Here is a 10,080-nt window from a genome sequence, read left to right as displayed (position 1 = left end):
TGGAACGCCATCGTGGAGGCCCAGCAGGGGGCGGGGCCACTGTGCCGCTAATTGTGAAGCGGGACCCAGCCGGGGCTGAGGTCCTGCTGACCCGGTTATTGATCCTTTGTTTGTACAGATGGAGGCGTGGCACGCCGCGCCCAAGGTCATCAGGTATCGATGAGCACGCTGACGGGCGCCGCCCTTTGGCCCAGCAGCCGATGGCGCCGAGGAGACGAGACGGACCGTCAGGAACAGGGAGCGGCGAGTCCGGCACTTCCTGTTTGAGCGATTTTAGCCTCTTCACCCACGTGCGTCCCCCTGTCGTGGCCTCGCTGCCTTGCTCGGAGGCACCGTGGACCGTTGACCTTCCCGCCGCCGCCGCCGTTGTGGAGCGGAGCTGCTTCACCTCCAGGAGCCGATTCCCAGTTTCACCCTCACATCCATCTTGTGGCGGCGGAGGCGACGCGGCTCCCGTGTTGAACAGGTGAGCACAGCCATGCATTACAAAGGTAACCCTGGGGAGCACACACACACACACACACACACACACACGCGCACACACACGCGCACACACACACACGCACGCACACACACACACACACACACACACACACCAGCTGCAGCCCACAACAAATAGCAGAGTTACAGAAAATAATCCCTGAACAAGGACGTTTATTTTTATCCGATGAACAACGTCTTTTCTGCTGGATCAGGACCTGCATCATCTTCATCATCATCATCATCCTCCTCATCATCATCATCATCATCATCATCATCATCACCACCATCACCATCGTCATCATCTTCATCCTCCTCCTCATCATCTTCATCATCACCACCATCTTCATCACCATCATCATCCTCCTCCTCCTCATCATCTTCATCATCACCACCATCTTCATCACCATCATCATCTTCATCCTCCTCCTCCTCATCATCTTCATCATCATCCTCATCATCAGCTGCTCAGGAGATAACAGAGTTCCCAGCATTCCGCAGTTCTGCCAAACCAGCACAACCATTATTACAGGAACTCATTAACGCCCATAAAAGCGTCATGTGACATCATTCGGGTCATGTGACATCATTCGGGTCATGTGACATCATTCGGGTCATGTGATCCACCGGCACTGATGACGGGGTCCTCACGGGGGACCTCCAGATATGTTTTTGTGAAGATCTCGCTCCTAATCAACCAGTGATCAGGTGGTAACGCATGCTAACGTGCTAACGTGCTAAAACGTGACATCCCAGCTGCAATTTATGTACGTTAAAGTGGAAACTTTACACTTCTAAGAGAGAGTTGTGTAAATGTAGTTGGAGGAAAAAGGTCTGACGCTGCTAACAGTTAGCTCGCTGCTGTCAAAGCTCTGTGTGCCCTATAGCAATAGCTCGACATGCTAACACCTTTATATAAATGATGTCTCTATCTGATGCCGTGTTGTCCTAGCGTAAACTACACTGGTTAAACCTCTTTAGCATTTACATCCACCGCTAACCTCCTCTGACTCACACGCTGTGATTATTGTCGCTAACCTGATTAGCTTCGCCGCTTCGGCTGTAACCTAGCGTGACTCTTCAGAGGACGTCGGAATCAGGATCTGGTAGAGTCCTGACTGAGCGGGCGTGCTGCGCTAGCGGCTAACGGTGACCAGCAGCGCTCCAGCCGTGTGTTTGTGTGGAACTCCTCACTGTTCCGGGTCCAGGGTTCATCCCGGGCCGCTCCGCCGTGACTCCACAGGATGACAAACACCTGTATTCCATTTCTCGGAGCGTCTCTGAGCCGCGTTCTCGCCGGCGCTAATCCTCGCTAGCAAACAGCTTTCAGAGGATTATCAGCCGGGGGGTCTACGGCGGAGCGTCTCCCTCTCTTCTTCCTCGGCGAGTTAACCTCACAAACATCTGGACTTGACTCGGGAAATCGGTGACCTTCCGCTCGGCTTCCTCGCCTTCCATCGACCCGCGGCGGCCTCCATTAAAGCTCCCCGCTGACATTCAGTTAAAGCTCCGCCCTCACGCCGCGGCTCCATGACTCCGCCGTGTAATCCGCTGTTATCTGCTGCAGCTGCACTTGACCTGAGCTACTGTAGCGTGTAGCGGCGGCACGGAGGCGAAGAGGCGCCGGGCGCGTTCAGGTGGGGAGAAATGGAAAAACCAAACGGCGGCGCGAGTGGGAGGACGTGGCGAGGAAGCGTGGAGGCGCCGGCGTTTCTGCACAGAGAGGCGGGAGATGGAGGCGCCAACAGGGAACCGTTCCCTCCCAGTTTAACTTTGAGCTCATTTTGGTTCCTTTAATGTCCCGTCTTTCTTCTCTTTGATTGTGGACTCCACCACCAGACATGAAAGCATCCGAACCAGGAAGCTTCCAGATTCCCGCCGCTCCTGACGGGGCCCTAAACGCCCCACAAAAGCGGCTCCGCTCCTTCTGAACGCTCCCATTAGACGACGGAGCCGTTTGGTTGTGAGGCAGGAAGACGTCTCGCCTCCGGCTGAACACAATCCCATCACCTCGTTTTCACATGACGGAAAAGATGAGAAGGAGGGAAAAGCTTTGATTGCAGGATGGAGGTGAAGAGCGAGAGGAGGAACCCTGATGAAGGAAACACTCATCCCTCCACACCTCCTTTGTTCCCTCCTTCACCTCCTTTGTTCCCTCCACACCTCCTTTGTTCCCTCCACACCTCCTTTGTTCCCTCCTACACCTCCTTTGTTCCCTCCTTCACCTCCTTTGATCTCTCCTTCGCCTCCTTTGATCTCTCCTTCACCTCCTTTGATCCCTCCTTCACCTCGTGCTCTCTTCTTTGAAGAACAGAACCATGAACCAGGAGAACGTGGGCTCCCAGCTGACCCCTGGACCTCCACGCGGGGATTCAGAACAACTTGCCGACGGTTTATTACAGAATGACCCCGCACAGGTCGGCGGTCAGGGGTCAAAGGTCAGACGTGTGGCGTTTTCGCGTGATTGTCCCTAAATGCATCACGGTACTGGAAGTTTCCCCTGGAGGAAGAACGAGAGAAACTCCAGAGAAAAAGGGAAAAAACAACAAATAATTTACAAAACTTTAGAACACGTAAATGTCCAACACGTGAAAGCGGAATTTTCTACGCGAGCGAGTTTCACGTCATCGGAAATATCGAGTCGCTTTGACGCAGTTCATGAAGCGAAGAATGTAGCCGTTAGCCACCTGCCCGTGGCCACGCCCACAAATATGTCACGCACGTCCGAATCGGAAACTGTGGCAGAAAAAAACAGGTGTGACATCAAGGAAGGAATTAGCATAATTAGCAATTAGCTTCTCATTCATGCGGTTAAAACGGTCAGTCGGGAAGAATAACGGATTAATTATCAATAAAAAGCTTTTAAAAATGTTCCTGTAGCATAACGAAGAGGCTCCGCCCACCAGAAGCAGACGTCTAAAATCACAAACCTGCTTCCTTGGTGGCTCCTCCAACGATCCGGATTCTTTGGACGTCGATCCATCGGGATAAATGACAACGACGTGTTCGTTTTAATTCGGCTGACGCAGCGGTCGATGTTCTCCGAGCGACGTGAATCCGACCTTTGATACGTGGTTATTACGCATCGGCCTGAGTCTTCCTTCTGCTCCCGGTCTGCCGGATGAATCGACCCCCGGGAATGATGGCGGAACGCTCCGGGGAACGAGGCAGCATCACAACACCAGTGTTTCAGGAACGCTGAAGCCAGCCGGCGGTCGGTCGGATGTTAGTTCCGATCCGACCGCGACGTCACAGAGCACAGCGAGCCTCAAAAGCAAGCTAACGAGCTAGCAACAAAGGAGTAAAGAGGCGGAGCCGGTCGGAGGTTTTCTCCCGGTTCAACGGTTTGACCTCTTTAGCCCGACGTCTAAAGCCGGGGTATAGCTGAGCTAACGTGTTAGCATGCGCGTCGACAGCCCGATTCAGCTGGAGTGGAACAGAAATTAGCAGGGAGGGAACGTCGTGGATAAAAGACGTAGACGGCAACAAGGCCTCCGGCTCGACAGGAAACGGGAGAAAAGCGCTGGATGAAAGAAGGAGTGGAGGAAACGCGGGAGGACAAATGGGGGGAGAGAGATAAGAGGAGGGAGAATTAACGGGAGGATGGGAAGTGACGGCTGGAGGCCGACGCCGCTCGCACCTCCTCACCGAGCTTATCGGTCAGGAAACGAGACGTCCAGTCGCTCGCCACTCCGTAGCCGTCAGAGCGCCGTGACCGCCACGCCACCAGCACGACGGCGGCGAAGACCCGCCATGAATTAAACATCAGACGGCGACGTGGAAAACCCCCCCGGTGCGTTCGTGTGGCGTTCAGGTGAGAGAAAAGATGAAGGAAATAGAAATGATCAGCCTGAAACTGCCGTGATGCCTTCAGGGAACATCCGTAAGTTTTACTAAATAAATGAAACACACACACACACACACACACACATTTGCCAGGTTTTGACAATCCTAACAACAATTATTCATGTTTCCGACTGATGCAACCAGGAGAAACAAACGCTTCAAATGTTGGAGACTCAGCGCGGACGCTGGCGGCGTTAGCTTGTGATGCTAACGTGTAAAAACGCCTCATCTGTGTTCTTCCCGTCCACTATTGAATGGCGCCTCCGACCTGGCGCGGCGGCAGCGTCGACTGCTCCAGTTTTTATAAGTAGAAAACATGAAATCCGGGCGGGCTGAGCTCGATAAAGGACAAGATGTAATTAAAACATGAAAGGCGAAGGTCTAATTAGCCGCGGAGGCGCCTCAGAAGGCTCGCGAGGACTTTCCATGTCAGACAGAAGCTCCTCGTTCTCCCGTGACCACGTTAACGTTCCTGTAAAAAACACACGACCTAATTTATTCTTCTAATGCTGACGCAGTTTCACCCCTCTTGTGAGGACATCTCAGCTCTGCGGGGCCGTCACACAAATGTCTGACGGCCCCCGAACGCCTCACACGTCTACAATTGCTTCAATAAAAGCAGGTTTGCGCCAACATTTTCCAGGTTTCGCTCATTTGTTTGTTTCATATTTTCTTGACGACGCATTCATTTATTTCTTTGTGTAACAGAAACGTTTGTTTTTGAGGGATAATTACGACGATTTCTGGTCGTGGCTGTAGAAAACGAGATCATTAAACACACACACACACACACACACACACACCACACACACACACACACACACACACACACACACACACGGGGTCGCTCTGGGCCTCCGTAGGTTCGCGTTTGATGAACGAGGATCAATAAAAGTTCGAACCCGTTTGGAAACCTTTGCTGGGACGTTTCAAACGCACCGGAACGCCGTCGGCGCCGCGTCCGCCCGGTTGCGAGCGTTTCTGGGGCTGCGGCGTGTTCTGCAGGGGTGCCGCGTCTCGTCGTCCTCCAGTGTTCCATGTTTCCATGTTGCTGGATGAGCTGTGCAGGAAACAAAGCCGACGCCCCCTCGCTCGCCCGCCGCCTGCCAGCGCCGTCCTCCGCTCGCCGCGCCGCTCAATCAGGCCTGGCACGGAAACGCCGCACATATTGGAGTAGGCCGACTGGCCCTCGCCGCCTGGCGCCGGAAAGGGAAAAAAAGGAATAGTTAGTGATTAAATTTACTGGCAGAGCGGGAACCAACACACACACACACACACACACACACACACACACACACACACCAGCGGCTGTGAAAACCAGCTCATTTTTCATTAACAGGATTACCGTCCAACATGGTAAATAAAGACGTGTGTGTGTGAGTGTGTGTGTGTATGTGTGTGTGTGTGTGGGGGGGGGGGGGCGGGCGACTGTTCCTAACGATGCTGCAACGACCCACAAAAAAAAAAAACATGTCGCAGAGAGGGGGGGGGGACGCGGCTGGGCGATGAACCTGTTGCAGGTGGAGCTGGGATGTGAGGAGCCGCTCGCTCATCCGGAACGCCGTTCCAACGCCAGAAGAGCCTCCAAACATGCCGGAACGACAAGGCCGGCGTCCCCCCCCCCCCCCCCCCGCCGTTCCCATCGCGCCGCTGGGGTTTGTTTCACATCCGGCTGCCAAGTTTTCCGGCGAATTCATCCGTAAACGGGGGAAACGTGGCAGGAAAACCACCACGCTTCCCGGAAACCTCACGCAGATCCCCGCCTGTCTGCGCTAGTTAGCATGCTAGCTAAGGCGTGTTTGGGGTTTGATCAGACATCCACGAACGTGCCCCCCCCCCTCTGAAGTCCGTCGTGCGCGACAGACGGAGGATGAGGGATGGACGGGTGCCGACCCCGCTCCCGCCACAGGGGGCAGCAGCGCGACTACGGCTAATTAATCAAATTATGTGACAGATGGTGCAAAGAAGCTATTGCCCCCCCAGGACACTTTGGGACGAGCCACCAGCGCCAGCACTTCAAGTGGGGGGGGGGGGAACGGGCAAATATTCCCCTTCGGATGTGATCCGATGGCGATATTGCTTCGTGGAATATTGCCGGAGCGCTGTATTAGATTGGGTCTCTCCCTCCGGCGGCGCTGAAAAGGCCCCAGGAAAAGCAGCTTTGGATCGATCCAGCGCACAAAAACAAGCGACACGAACCTAAACGGATTAGCGACCTTTGAAACGGCGCCATTTCCAGGCAGCGGATCCGCCTCCCACCACCGGCTCTGGTCTCTGCCCACACTTCCCAGCTCCAGATCCGGCTCAGAAGTCCTCCTCCACTCTGGGAATTCCAGATGGGAACAGCGTCGATGGGACCTGATGCAAGACTGGGGCTGTTCTGGCACCTTGGCGGCTGCACGGCATTCTGGGTAAACGGGGCTCTCGGGTTCCCAGCAGGAAGCTTCTCCAGCGCTCGAGTGTGGGCGACAACAGAAGCGCCGCCGCTTCCTGCTAAAAAACGGTCGCTAACCGCGTTCCCACGCGCAGAATCACATCTGCTGCCAACCCACGCTAGCCTCGAGTGCTAGCCTCGAGTGCTAGCCTCAAGTGCTAGCCTCGAGTGCTAGCACTTCACTTCCCGTTCCCTCAGAAACGGGCCTGGAAGAGGCAGAGTTCCTCAACATTCCGCCGTCGCCTCCGCTGCCGCTGGCCCTTAAAATGGGCGGAGCCAGTGCTACGAGCTACGAGCAGGGGGGGGGGCAATGTATGAGGCAACCTAGCGGAGAAGTTAGCGGAGAATGTCGGAGAGCGGAGGAAAATGTTCCTATACATTTTTGGATTGGAAAGTTTTGAGTTCTGAAGGAACTTTGATCCTGAAACGGGCTGAAATTGGGAATATCAGCAAACTCGAACGGGGGCGGAGCCTCCGCGCGGTCGTCATAATCAAAGATGAAAGCAGCCGTTACGGCGCCGCCACGTAAACGTTCCGAAAACAGGAGCCTCAGATGAGAATCCGAGCTCGCTGGAGATCCGCTGACATCATCCATAAATCCGCCCTTATAGGAAATCCGATGTCCAATGGGAGCGCGGCGGTGCAAGGTGTAAAGGTGCTCGCGCCCGACATGTTTATCTGCTCACACGTTCATCGTCCGAGGAGGGCGAGGATTGATGGCGAGCCCGGCGGACCGCGCCACTCGTTCTCCGTGGTTAAAGGCGGCATAAATCTGCCCCCCCCCCCGTCAGCTGATCAATACTGAGCGGCGAGGACTGACGGGAGCAGGTCAGCTATGGTCAGCTGACCCGGTTTTACCCAGAATGCATCGGGCGACGCGTTAACTGCCATGAGAACACGTGATGTCAGCGCTGAGGTGCTAATAGCTAATAGCTAATCGATCGACCGTTCCATCAATCAAACTCTTTGATCTGGATTCTCCGCTCCGTCCTTTTATTCAGATTTTAGATGTTAAAGGACGGACGCACGCGCTCATCTGTCCCTTTGATGTTTTTCCCTCCGACTGCGGACAGAAATTAATGACTCAAGGTGAACATCAAAGCCGCCGCCCTTGACGGCGCCTGACTTTCATGTTTAATGTCGGCGATGATCATGAAGGCGGACACGCTAACGCTCCATTTACAACCCCCCCGCAGCTCATTAGTGACCCCATCCAGGGCCGGCGGGGGGGCGGCGCCATCAAAGAGAGGGACAATGTGACGGCGGCGCTCAGGTGTCGCGGCGTGTTTCCCCGGCTGGTGATAAAGGCCGTGGATTGGAGCCATAAATTACCTCCAGTGTTGAGGAGCGATGATGAATCGCCGCTGCTGAGGAGACACAAAGACGCCGCTCCGCTCGCCAAACGCCGTCCCGCTGATTTACCGCCGGTCCGAGCTGGCGTGGCCACGCCGGCGCCGGGTGACAGAGAAGCACGAGATGTTCAAACACTGTTTCCTCTCTCTTCAGGCCGCCGTCCGTCCCCCCGCCGACGCGCTCCATAAATCACGCCGCCCTGGCGGGTGTTTACCCGGCGTGGCGGTCCGGAGCGGCGGTATCTGCCCCCGCCAGCTGGCTGCTGCCGCTAATCTCGCCGCTCCTAATTTTGATTGGAATTCGCCGGTTTCTCATCAGGAGTTTCTCAAAGGAAACTTCTCCCGTCTGGAAGTCACGAATTTGGGAAGAAAAATGGAAAAACGGGCAGACTGGAAAACGCAGATTCCCAATGAGACAGACGAAGCTTCAATTAAATCCTAAATCCGTCATCTATTATCTCCCCCCCCCCCCCCCCCGCCCCCCCGCCCTCGGTTCTGACCCGTCTTTGGCGGTCGCCCATCTAAAGGAAGCTCTGGGGACGCGGCGCCGCTGCTCCGCCAGCCGTCCTCCACTTCTCCGGGGCCGAGGCTAATTGGCAGATCCACCAGGGAGCCCTCGAGCCGCCCGGTGTGTGTGTGTGTGTGTGTGTGTGTGTGTGTGTGGGGGGGGTCATGCATGTGATCTCCTGGTGATGGAAGGAGGACGCCATCAGGTCCAGGAGTAGATTCCCGAGGGAGGCGTGGGTGGCAAACTTCTCCGAGCTGTGAAATTAATCATCTCCTCCAACTTTAAAGATGTTTCTTCGCGCGCGGCCTCGTGGCGTGTTGCATTCGGGGCACGTGGGACGAAGCAGAGACGCGGAGGGCTCCGGGTAATTGACAGGCGGCGTTTTCGCTCATGGCTCTTTGTGTTTGTCGGACCACCGATCGATGGTCATCTCACCCCCCCAGGGAGCGAGGTCGAGGCGGATGAAGAGGAAAGATTCCTCTTTGTGTTGCCTGTCCAGCGGCAGCGGCGGCGGCGGCGGCGGCGGCGGCCTTCCCGAGAACGCTCCTCCGGCCAAAATATGAAAGATTGAAAGTGCCACAAAAGCTTGAATAAAACTGCGTCTTTCATTCCCGCTTCAGTCCTGAGGGAAACCACAGGAACCGAGAAAGCCGCAGCTAACGCTAAAGCTAGTGGTGCTAATGCTAGAGGCGCTAAAGCTAGTGGTGCTAAAGCTGCGGCGCTAAAGCTAGTGGTGCTAAAGCTGCGGCGCTCTCTCCCTCCTGACCAGCGCGCCTGGCGTGAGTGCGCACAGGAGGTACCGGGACCGAAGGTTCTGCGTAATCTCCCATCAGCCATCACTTCGGTCCAGGCTCCGCCCACTTGTGTTGGAGACGGAAAGAGATCAAAAAGAAGACAAACAGCTGTAAATAGCTCCACCAGCTAGCGTCACACTTTTAATGCGGTCCCGATAGTCACCTAACAGGAGGAAACCCGGAGCAGGACCCTGCTGAAGTGGGGGCGGGGCCTCCCTGCTGATGTGGGGGTGGGGCCTCCCTGCGGATGTGGGGGCGGGGCCTCCCTGCTGATGGTAGGAGGAAAATCAGGGTTTTAGGAGAATCTGATTGGTCCCCTGAAGTTTGTGGGTTTCTCTTCATCAGTGGTTTATTCCAGTCGAGGTCGACTCCTCTGACACTTGGACTCCTCTGCACGCCGCCGCCCCCCCGGGCTGAGCTGTGGCCCTTTGTCCTCACCCTGTCTGCTGACAGGAAGTGGCGATTGGGAGGCTGGTACCTGCCACAGTCTGACAGGCTGACAAAGAGGAAAAGACTTTAACACCGAGACGGCAACAGGAGCCGCTATCAGACTCTTTGTTGACGCCGCTTCCTTTGACTGTTATCTGATGGGCAGATGGCGAGCTCGCCGCCGCGCTCATCGGGGCGGGGCGGCGACCCGCCGCGGTCCGGCTGACCGAACCAGGC

The 10,080-nt window shown here is 55.6% G+C and overlaps 1 long non-coding RNA gene across 1 annotated transcript; it reads right to left on the bottom strand.

The window, feature by feature from the left end:
• Positions 1-851: 851 nt before the first annotated feature.
• Positions 852-8,237, bottom strand: LOC130531511 (uncharacterized). Its single transcript, XR_008952114.1, has 4 exons — positions 8,093-8,237; positions 5,266-5,522; positions 1,519-4,798; positions 852-983 (listed from the first exon to the last, which is right to left on the bottom strand). It is a non-coding gene; the product is annotated as an uncharacterized LOC130531511 (long non-coding RNA).
• Between the last annotated feature and the right edge of the window lie 1,843 nt (positions 8,238-10,080).

Source organism: Takifugu flavidus, chromosome 9, assembly GCF_003711565.1.
Source record: "Takifugu flavidus isolate HTHZ2018 chromosome 9, ASM371156v2, whole genome shotgun sequence".
Lineage (NCBI taxonomy): Eukaryota > Metazoa > Chordata > Actinopteri > Tetraodontiformes > Tetraodontidae > Takifugu > Takifugu flavidus.
This window is presented reverse-complemented; position numbering and strand designations above follow the sequence as displayed.